This window comes from Oryctolagus cuniculus, chromosome 15 (assembly GCF_964237555.1).
Source record: "Oryctolagus cuniculus chromosome 15, mOryCun1.1, whole genome shotgun sequence".
Taxonomy (NCBI): domain Eukaryota; kingdom Metazoa; phylum Chordata; class Mammalia; order Lagomorpha; family Leporidae; genus Oryctolagus; species Oryctolagus cuniculus.
In genome coordinates, this window is record NC_091446.1 from 81,072,885 (window position 1) to 81,084,607 (window position 11,723).

The window sequence follows — 11,723 nt, forward strand, 5'->3', positions numbered from 1 at the left end:
TGCAAGCACCCCACTGCTCTGCCTGTGTGCGTGCAGGTCCCAGGCTGTGAGAGCTTGCTCCTGCTTTATTTCCACACCCGGCTCCAGATCCCCTTGTCTTGGGGACCACGCACGCCCAGGGGTCCAGGAGCCCAGGTGTGACATCCCCCAGGGAAGTCTTGGTGAGGTGTAGCGGTTTCTAAGCCAGGATCGAAGCTAGCTTACCAACCAGGCGACACCGGAGATGGACGCAGGCTCAGACAGGCAACCTGTGTTCCAGCCTTAGGAAGGGCCTCCCGGCCGCTCGGCAACGCAGCGCCCCCTGCCGACCATGATGCGGATGCGGCTTCAGGTAGGCTCGGAGTAGGGACCCACGTAGGGGATGAGACAGGTAAGTGCATGGGACGCGACTTCTCCCTCACACACACTGGCACCTCCCTGGGGCCCCCTCTGTTCATCAGCCCCACCAACACACCAGCCACATAGTCAACAGATTTATACGCACCTGCTGGGTGTACACACTGTCCCCACCTTCCTGCCCTTCTCTCTTCTGCCCACTTTGTCACAGGGACCTCCAGACACCCTCCCCCGCCTTGGAACTGGCCCTTACCCTCCCCCTTCTTCCATGTCCTCGCCTTCACCAGGACACCTGCCTGCTCAGTGTGGGCCACCGCCGCGCTCCCTCGCACCCACCCTCCCAGCTCAGCACCCCACACTCTGCTCCCCCTGCCAGAATGGCTCGGTTTCTCTCGCCTAGTCTCTCTCTCCTTTTCAAATAAGTAAAAATAAATAAGCTAACAAGAACAAAAGACAGAATGATGACGGCTTCAGCACCTCCGGGGGTTTCTCTCACCTCTGGAAAGAGCCTCAGCTTCTGGGTGCTGAGATGCGAGCTCCCTGCCCCCACTTCTGCACACAGCAGGATTCCCCCACCCCTCCTGCAGCCCCTGGCATCTCCAGGGGGCCCCTCGCCTGCACGTGGGCACCTGCCCATGCCCAGGCACAGACTCCCCCGCAGGCCCCTCTGCTCCCCTCTAGGGCGCATGCCCTCCAGCTCAGCTCTCTGCACTGTCCGCGCTCAGGAGTAGCCACATTGTTCTCAGCCCTGACTGCAGGCCCCAGGCGGGCCTTCCCCAGCACACCCTCTGCTTTGCAGGAGGCGGCTGGAACACAAGGCATGGTATCCAAGGGGGTCCTGGCCCACCACACAGCTCCCCTGTTGCAGGATTCCCCACGTGACCTTAGCGGGGCCTGAGCATTCCCGCCTCCACGGCATCCACCATCCATCCCCCTGCTTGGCGCTGGGTCTGGGGGCGGGGGAGGGAAGGAGAGGTAGGAGTCCTGGCTGGCAGCCGCCCTTCCTGTGGGGACCCATGGGCCCTCCACGTCCTTGTTCTCTTTGCAGCACACAAAGCTGCCCCATGACCTGCGTGGGGTTTGAGGGTGCAGCGAGCAAGGTCCCCATCCACTTGCCCAGAGATCTGGGCTTCCCGCAAGTGTGTTCTGTGCTCAGCCTGAAGCCTGCCTCCCCTCAGCCTGTAGTACCAATGCTGCCAGCCCTGTCCCCGCAAGGCAGCTCGTGTCCACGGCCTTGTGCATCCACGGTTTCTGCACCCTCAGATCCAACACGCCACGGAGAGGAAGTATTCCAAAAACAAACAGCCTTGTTGCTTTAGGTACTTTATTTTTATTTATTTATTTATTTTTTGACAGGCAGAGTTAGACAGTGAGAGAGAGACAGAGAGAAAGGTCTTTTTTCTTTCTTTCTTTCTTTCTTTTTTTTTTTTTTTTTTTTTTTTTTTTGACAGGCAGAGTGGACAGTGAGAGAGAGAGAGACAGAGAGAAAGGTAAAGGTCTTCCTTTGCCGTTGGTTCACCCTCCAATGGCCGCCTCGGCCGGCGCGCTGCTGCCAGCGCACCGCGCTGATCCGATGTCAGGAGCCAGGTGCTTCTCCTGGTCTCCCATGGGGTGCAGGGCCCAAGCACTTGGGCCATCCTCCACTGCACTCCCAGGCCACAGCAGAGAGCTGGCCTGGAAGAGGGGCAACCGGGACAGAATCCAGCGCCCCGACCCGGGCTAGAACCCGGTGTGCCGGCGCCGCAAGGCGGAGGATTAGCCTCACTTAGGTACTTTAAGTCCCCTCCGGACGATTCATTGCAGACAAGACAATGTGCACCATTTATTTGCAAATATGGTAACATTTCGTACCAGGGACGGGAGAATCCACAGATGCTGGTGTCTGTTGGAGATCATGGAATGAATGACTATGTCCTGAGCTGTGCTGACCTATGTGGGCCTGGGGTCTCTTGTCCCTGGCAGGTGCACCTGTGCCGCCGGCAGCTACACTCTTTCCAGAACCTTCCTCTGCCCATCCCACTGGGCCGCCCCGGACTTCCGGCTTGCTCTGTCCCTCTGATGGTGTCTGCTTTGAGCCCCAGGCTGCCCACCTCTTCCAGCCAGCCCCTCCCAGGGCTAACAGCCAAGGGTGCCCAGGTAGTGCTGATCCCATAGGTCACCTCTGGGGGTGGGTGCAGAGACCCCACCAGCAGCCTGGCTTCTTCCTCCCTCGGCTGCTTTAAAGAAAGCCCTGCACCCCACCCCTGTGGTCTCCCCACACTGCCCCCTACAACTGCTACAACCCAGCCTCCAGAGCCGGGAGCACAGACGGGACCTGCCACTCACAGGCCTCGCTCCTCACGGTCCCTGCAACCTGAGGTTCCCAGGGCTCCCTGTGGCCTGCACGTGCACCTGATGGCCCAGGACCTCTGAGCCAGATCCACCTACCCACTCGGCCTGCACCTGCTGGCCAGTGATGGCAAGGCCACTCCCAAGGCTCCCGCTGTGGTCCAATCTTCAACCTTGCACTTGACTCAGCTTCAGAGCTCTGGCCTTGACCTCCAGCTCGCTCCAGACTGTGCCTTGGACTTGGTCCTTGGCCTTCTCTGCTCGAGGCCAGCTCTGATGGGCTGCCCAGACCAGGCCTCTCAGGACCCACTTCCCTTGCTGCTCGGTGCTGGGGACAGAGAAATGTTGTGGAGGGGCAGCAGGCTGCTCTCAGCAGGCCACGTGCCCCGGGTGCCTCTTTCCCGCAGCACCACGGCCAGACCCCAGCAGTGAAGATGGCTGGCGTAGAAGCTCCAGCGCCCCCCCCCACCCCATCCAGGTCTACCCTGTCCCACACCAGGCCTGCACAGGAAGCCTCCGGCCCAGAATGTGACAGAGCCCAGAGATGTACTGCAAATCCCTGCAGAATAGGAGTCATCCTTCACACGACATCTCAATTCTCTGCAAGCTGTGCGGAGTGACTAGACGTGGCACTTCCTCACTGCGAAACATCTGGGGCAGCGCCAGTGCCTCCCCTCCACTGAGTGCTTCCTGCTGTCCAGATGTGGGGCAGCCCACGCTCCCACACGGGGACAAGTGGGAAGTGTCCCCAGGACACAGCTGGCCTCCTCTCTCCGTGATACAGCATTGCACCAGGCTGCATCTGTGGGGTGGGGAGTGGGGTCTGGGAGGGACAGGGTACCTGGATGCCCACCCTGGCCATAGCCTTGGCCTTGGGAACAAGAAGGCCCTCCTCTGGGGCAGGAGCGGCACCCAGAAGTATTTGCCAGCTCAAGGTCACGGGAGGAACAACCCTGCCACGTGTGCAGAGGCCACTGCTGGCACCCACGTGGGGCCCACCTTGTCTTAGCCCAGGAACAGCATCCGACAGCTGGAAAGTTTCTGCTGCCCCTCTGCCAGGTGGGCGCAGTGCCAGGGCCATGGTTCAGGGCATCGCTGCCAAGCGTCCAGGCTCCTGTCAGCTTCGTCCCACCTAGGGGGGCACCTCTGCACTTTCTCACTTCTTCAGAGACAAAGGGAAGAGAGCTGGCTCGCGTCAAAGACGAGGACTCTTTACGCACGTGTTTCGAGGAAAGGAAACACATTCTCCTCCTGCTTTTCCACGGGAGGTTGGCCGGGCGGCGGGGCGGCGGCAGGGGAGGGGGAGCTCCCTGGGGGCCGACTCACACGCACCTGTCGCTGATTTCCAGGCTGGTGCGCAGCAGGGATGGGGCGCACTGCCAGCAGTCACAGGACTGGGGAAGCAGCGGCAGGTGTGGGTGGTACAGGGGCTGCCCTGGGTGCAGTGTGTTAGTGACAAGGCCGGGAGGGAAGATCCCCGCTCAGCGAGAGGGTGCTTGTCTCCAGGCCCTGCAATCCTGAGCTCCCCCCATGGCTGGGGGCCAAGGATGGGATCCTGGCCCCTGACATGTGCATCCCCCAGCATGCCTGAGCCTCACAGAGCATGCTGGGACCTGCTGCGAGTGGGCCAGGGTCTAGGGTGAAGCTGGCACTGTGCTGAGATGGGCCTGGCTCTCTAAGGCACCAGCTGCCGGGCATTGGGGTGGGGTGGGGGAAGGTGGACCACACAAGGAGCCTACACTGAGGGCCTCCTCCATTCCCTGCAGCTCAAAGCCAGGGTGGCCACCTGAGACTGCCCATCAGCAGAGAAAGGCCAAAGCACTGGCCATCTTGAGAGAGAGGGGATAGAGGAGGAGCCCCGGACCCAGGCTGAGGCTGGGCAAGCCCCTGGCAGCGGCAGCTCCTCCAGTGAGCCCCTCGCCACACAGGGGGCTCTAAGAGCTTCTGCGTTGTATTTCCTCTAAAATGGAGAGAAGTTGGCACTGTAGCATAGCAGGCAAAGACACCGCCTGCAACATCGGCATCCCATATGGGCACCAGTTCAAGTCCCGGCTGCTCAGCTTCCGATCCAGCTCTCTGCTATGGCCTGGGAAAGCAGTAGAAGATGGTCCAAGTGCTTGGGCTCCTGCACCTGCATGGGAGACCCAGAAGAAGCTCCTGGTTCCTGGCTTCGGATGGGCCCAGCCCTGGCTAGGGAGTGAACCAGCAGATGGAAGACCTTTCTCTCTGTATCTCCCTCCCTCTATAGCTCTGCCTTTCAAATAAATATAATTAATTAAAAAGGAGAAAGAAAAAGGGACAGTGTTGCTTAGCAGAGTAGATGGCATTGGTAGAGGCCCAAGGATTCTTTGCGTGTTGCCTGCTTGGGTCCTTGTCTCTCGCTGGAATCCTCTCACCGAGGCCTGCCACGACGCCCCACCCCCACCCCGCCCTGCCCCACCCCAGCCTGTGTTTGAATCCTGCACCGTGCTCTGACTCCAGGCCTCCCACTGCGCTCACACCCTGTGCCCTGGGATTGGGCGGGTTCTCCCCCTAGCGCCTTCCATGGAATAACTCCTCCACTTCTTTAAGCACCTCCCAGGCAGGTGCTGTCGTGATAGGAAGACACAGGCCCAGAGACGCCCAGTGACCTGCCCAAAACAACCCGCTGAGGAGCAGCTGAGCAAGGACTTCCTGCAGCGCTGCCAGGCCCCAGGGTCTGCGCAAGGACCCTGGGCTGGTCAGCTGAGGCGTGTCTAAAACCCTGGGTCCTCTAAGGGCTGGGATCCTTGCAGCTGTGACGTTCCTGGGGCCTAGAGGGGCCCCTATTGAGGGCCTTGGACATATTCATCCAAAGAGTGAATTCAGAGACGCTCCCTGGCAGCCTCAGGGGTTCAGAGCAAAGGTTGTCTCCAAGTGAATTCTTCCTATACCGCCCCACCCTCCCACCCCCGCTTCTGGGCTGGCAACGGCCCCTCCCTGTCCTGTGTCTCGCTGGGTGGCAAAGGGCAGCTTAACCCACTGTGCCCTGGTGCTGGGCCCCCTTCATTGCTTTTAAAACAAAGTCAGTCTGTGAGCCTAGGTAAGCCCACCACGAGGGACTCAAAGTAGCTGAGCCATCGCTGTGGCTCTTCCATGGTTCAGAGTGGGCTGAGGCCTCAACCCCGCCCCTGCTCCTTGTAAGCCAGCAGACCTCGGGTAAGAGTGCCTAATCTGTAACAGGGCAACAGTGGGCCTCACAAGGCCATCGTGAGAACGGGTAAAAAGGCAAAATTAGGACCCCGGGCTGGAAACGACCCCCACTGTCGACTGTCCTGTTAGCCTACCTGGCCCCCACGGGCTGGGCTCTCCCCGCCCCGCCCACCTAGCCGGGACTGCTGATGTGACTGTCACAGCTCTAAAGCATTTTCCCCAGAGGCCTGGTGACTTCCAAGCAGAGCCACCCTGCTCGGTCCGTAATTAGCACAAGCTCCCAAGAGCCGGGTGGCCTGGCTGCTTTGTTAGCGTAAGGGGCATTCCTGCAGCTGCTGTCCAGCACAGCCTCGGCTTCTCCGGCCCCAGCTTCCCTGGCCCCTGCCCTCCGCAGCCCCTGGGTGCTCACTGAGGGGTTAGCAATAGCAGCAGCCAGAGGATGCCTCGACCGCGCGTGTGTGTGGGAGCTGCTGGGCTGCCCGCTCCGTCCCCTCCCAGGCTTATCAGTGGTCCCCAAGCAATGTTTGTGCTGGAATGGGCTTGGGCGGAAGTCACAGGCCACTGATGTCACGAGCTAATTAAAGCCGCCAGAGGTCGCGCCCGAGGGGGCGGACTCGGACTTTTCCCTGCTCCCTCTCCCTCTGTTATGACACTGGAGAGCAGCCACAGGCTGCAGGCTGAGAGAGCCCCACGTGAGGGGACAGGTGCTGCCCTGCCCAGTGCACACAGGGGACGCCTCAGCTGGGCCCAACACCCCCATCCCAGAGGCAGCACGTGGCTGAATGCAGAGCACATCCCAGTGGCTGTCCACTTCAGTGTCCTCAACCTTGAGAGCCGGAAGGAGAGGACTAGGGGCAGATGTCCCATGCTGATGGCAACGTATTTATGACCTAGTGGGAGGTTTGGGACGGTTCTGGGTGTCTGAGTCTCCACCATTAAAAAGCCAATCAAAGTGCAAGGATAACTCTGAACCAGGGAAGTTAGGGAAATGGATGGGGAAGACGCGTGTAATCCCTAGATCCCGTCTACCGTTGCTCTCTGCTTACCAGGCTCTCGGCTCACCACACAGCGAGCACCCTGGAGGCACTGGCTCCGTCTGCCCTCACCAGGGGTGGCCTAGGCTTCCTGAGTGAGTGATGGACCTCATAACGCTTGCACGTGGGGTAAGACAACATCTCCAGGTACCGCAGCTAGCAATTAAATGCACTGGAGTCAGGACTGGTGTTGAGCCCAGCTGAACACCAGCTGCACATCCCACACTGCAGGGCCTGGGTTCAAGTCCTGGCTCTGCTCCCTGTTCCAGCCTCCTGGGAGGCAGCAGCTGATGGCTCAAGAGGTTGGATGCCTGCCACCCACATAAGGGACCTGGACTGAGTGCCCGGCTCCCATCTTCCGCCCAGCCCAGTCCTGGACATTGTAGGCATCTTGGGAGTGACACAGCGCTAGAAATGCTGTGAGTGTGTGTGTATGTGTGTGTGAGAGTCTGCGCACACAAAAAGTGCCTTGTTCTGTCTCTGCCTCTTCAATAAAAAAATAATGTAAAACAAACAAACAAATGCACTGAAGTCCCCCAAGTGTCCCCCGGCCTCGGCCCCAGAAACAGGAGCTCAGGACCTCTGTCACTGAATCCAAAGTAAAGGTCCTACGTGTGCCCCACTGAGGCCAAGATCTGTTGATGTAGGTTCAGCCGAGATCCTGGCCTGGGACCCCACACTCAGGGCATCCACACACTCAGGAACTGGCGGCAAACTTCCCTGGGATTGGCCGTGGGGGCTGTCACACGTGCACAACCTCCCCCAGGACATCCCTCTGTGTGACCTCCCAGAAAGGAAGGTGGGCCGCGCTGCGGCTCACTAGGCTAATCCTCCGCCTTGCGGTGCCGGCACACCGGGTTCTAGTCCCAGTCGGGGCGCTGGATCCTGTCCCGGTTGCTCCTCTTCCAGGCCAGCTCTCTGCTGTGGCCAGGGAGTGCAGTGGAGGATGGCCCAAGTGCTTGGGCCCTGCACCTGCATGGGAGACCAGGATAAGTACCTGGCTCCTGCCATCAGATCAGCACGATGCGCCGGCCATTGGAGGGTGAAGCAACGGCAAAGGAAGACCTTTCTCTCTGTCTCTCTCTCTCTCACTGTCCACTCTGCCTATCAAAAAAAGAAAAAGAAAAAGAAAAGAAAAGAAAAGAAAGGAAGGTGGCCTGTGGCTACACACCGGAAGGATTAGATTATGTGGCTGGCATGGGGCGTTCCGGGCCCCAGCAGGTGCTCCCCAGTGGCAGAACTCAGCAGCAGCAGTAGCAGAGCCGCCGCCTCCCCTCCACGGCCACTGTCACCGGCATGGCAATCATTCACCTCCCCCACCACTTCCCCCTTGCAATCTGGCTGGGCTGTCCTGTGTCTGCTCCCAGCCGCTGGCGGGAACCCAGGACTGCAACTGGCAAGAAGAGCAATGGACACAAATCGCCCTGGAGGCATCAGGCGGCTGTTGGGGGTGGGTGGGGGGCGCTACCCATCCTCCTTCCCTCCCATGCACCGCTGTCAGGCCACGGAGGTCCTGGGCTTGATGAAGACAGATGAGGATGGCCAGCGCCCGGGGGAGCTCCGCGCTGAAGCGGAGCCGAACATTTAATCAGACCCCTGCTTTGCGCCAGAACTACGTAATTGGAGGCAGGTGCTAAGTGCAATTTCAATAAAATGTTGAGTTAATAAGGACAGTCGACAAGGATGCTACAAGTCCCCTGTCCGACTTTTCAACGGCAGCTTGAAGACAGCTTGGAGGGCTGAGAAATTGTGACTTAATTTCTTAAGCGTCCCTTCAAAAACAAGTCCAAAGAACTCAGAGTGTTTTTTTCTTTTTCCAAGCTCTCTCTCTCTCTCTCTTTTTTCATGCCTGTGATTTAAAAACAGGATGGTCCAAATCCCAGCAAATGTGTAAAGACATTCCCGATGGAAAATACTGGCCCTCCACTCCTCCCCCCAGCCCACCTTGGTGCTCCACTGAGTTCCACTGCCCCGCGGACCTCATCCCTGGCCAGCCCTTTCTCCCCCAGCCCATCCCACCAGCCGCCTCGCCCCGCTCACCCCACATCACACAAAGCCCCAGCACCGGAACAATCTTGCTGAATTGCATAAGGCAGCACACTCCCCCCTCTAGTCTTCCAAGGGCTCCTGTCCCTACCACGTAGAGCTGCGCCTCCCGGGGCGCTGTGCTGTCTCCACGCTGTCTCTGGCTCCTGGCTCCCATTAGCTGCTCTGAGTCATGAACCTCCTCCTGGAGCCTACCGAGAGGACCCCCACCACCTCCAAGCCACCCCCCCCCCCAGCCTGGAGGGTCTTCCTTCCTTCTGTATCCGGGACTCTCAGACGGCACCTGCCCATCCGCTATGTCCATAGCACGTCCCAACACCTCACTAAGGTGCCTCCGTGGGCAACTGCCATGTGTGCTCATGCGCAATCCAGCACCAAGCCCAGGCCTTGCAGGGGCCCCTGGCAGTGTCTCCCTGCCCTGGGCCATCCCTGTACCTTGTGCTGTCACTTAGGAGCCAGCGTATCCCCTCAAAGCTGTGCCCTACCACCACCATTTCATCCTCCAGCAGTCCCAGTGTGTGGTTTTATTTCCTACAAAAAACAAACCTGTTCTTACCCCACACCCAGAACCAGAACCAGAACCAAAAAGGCAAATGAATGGAAGGAAGATAATCCAGCTGGACCCTCACAATGCATGCCCAGGCTCAGCCTGCCGTGAAGTGAGCTGTGCTGGGATGGGGCTGAGACCCGTCATGCACCTCGCCCCCGACACACAGCCCCGTTGCCCGGAGAACGCCACTGGCGAGGTTCCCGACACCCATCACACACCACTCCTGCAGGACGAGCCCTCTGCCTTGCCCCAGAGTTGGAGCTCAGCTTCCCCAAGACACCCCAGGCACCAGCTTCTGAAAGCAGCTCAGGTCAGAAAGCCCCCGAGTCGCTGCAGACCCCTCCTCTCCCTCTCTGTCCCAGGCAGCTACAGAGCGTCTGCTCCTGCAACCACACTCTTGTCAGGTGGAAACTCCCTCTGGGCGAGAGATCTTCCATCCCCTGGTTCACACACCTCCCCCCCCAGATGGCTAGGGCTGGGCCCGGCAGGAGCCTGGGACTCCATCCAGGTCTCTCATGTGGGTGGTGGGGGCCCAAGTCCTTGGGGCATCTTCTGCTGCCTGCCAAGTGCATTCACAGGGAGCTGGATCGGAAGTGCAGCAGCCGGGTCTCGAACCAGTGCTCATGTGGGATGCAGGAGTCACAGCCCCTCTCTTTCTCACTCTCTAAGGGATCTTCGTGGGGACCCAGCAGCACAGAGGACCCCTCCCACCCCTGTGGGCAGCTCCGCCTCCTTGGGCAGGCAGCAGGGGAGCACACTTCTGGCCCCCATGGTGCCTCTGGCTCAACTGAGCCCTCACCTCTCCCAAGCCCACCTCAGCCTTGAGGAGAACTCTGAGCACAGTGTCCCTGACTAGTTACACTGTTGCACTCAGGCCAGAGTTAATGCAAGGAAGGGCAAAGGGCCAAGGGCTGCACATGACCCTGGGGAACGCCCCGCTCAGCCTCCCGCCTCCCACCTCCCACGGTCTCTCCAGCACAGCTGCCCCCAGCCCCAGACCTGCGTTTCCATCCCAATGTTCTCCGGGCAGCTCAGACACTCCACGTCCCAAGTTGAACTCATTACCAAGTCCTCTAAACTCCACACTGCTCCAAAGAATGACATCACCCCCACCCGGTTCCCACGCCAGAAACCAGGGGACCGTCTGGGCTGTCTCGGCACCCACATCTGCACCCTGCCCGTGACTGGGCCTTGTGGGGTGCCTTTGCCCAACAGCTCACAAAGCCAGCCCACCCCGTCTCCCGCTGTCATTTTTCTGATTCAGGTATTCGTCACCTTTCGTCTGCACCTGCCCTTACATGGTCCTTCTAAGGTGGATCCCCTGTGGTCCAGCCCACTGCAGATCTCATGGTGATCTTTTTAAGGGTCCGATGTCACCACATCATTCCAGCTCTGAATCCATCCATGGTGCCCCGTAAGTTTCGAGGAGGGCTCAGACTTTACGACATTGTGTGTGAGCAGTTTATGACGCAGCCAGCACCTGCATCGCCACCTGGTGGCAGACGCCTCCTGCACACTCAAACATTCAGATTCTTGGCCATCCATTTCTGGTCTCAAGTATGTGGTGGCGCAGTGGCTCGCAAACTTGAGCGTTCATCAGAGTTGGCTATAAAAGCGACACAGCAGGTTAAGCCATGACTCCTGCATCTCACAGGAGTGCTGGTTCAAGTCCTGGCTGCTGCACTTCTGACCCAACTCCCTGCGAATGCGCCTGGCAAGCAGCAAAGAATGGCCCAAGGACTTGGGCCCCCGCACCCATGTGGGAGACCTGGATGGAGTTTCTGGCTCCTGGCTTCAGCCTGGCCCAGCCCCAGCTGTTGCAGCCATTTGGGGAGTGAACCAATAGGTGAAAGATTCTCTCTCTCTCTCTCTTTCTCCTCTCTCTCTCTCTCTCTCTGCTTCTTCCTCTCTCTCTAGAACTCTGCCCCTCAAATAAATAAAATAAATCTTCAAAAAGGAAGGACCCAGTAAATGCCAGCTAGATGAATGAATGAATGGATGGATGAATGAGTAAATGAAAGCCTGCATGCATGTGTGAGGGACATAGGCTTCGACCAACCAAAACCCTGCAGCCAATCCTTAGGCCTCTGTCGACCGTGTCTCACACCCATGAGTCATCTTGGATGGGATTTCTGAAAAAATTAAAACACACAAAGTGATATCCTGCATTTGCCACGTCCTGAGGGCCTGTCTGAGTCCCCCCGCCCACCCCGCTGCCCGGTGAGTTCCTGCTGTGCTCATGGAGGGGCCGGGATGGT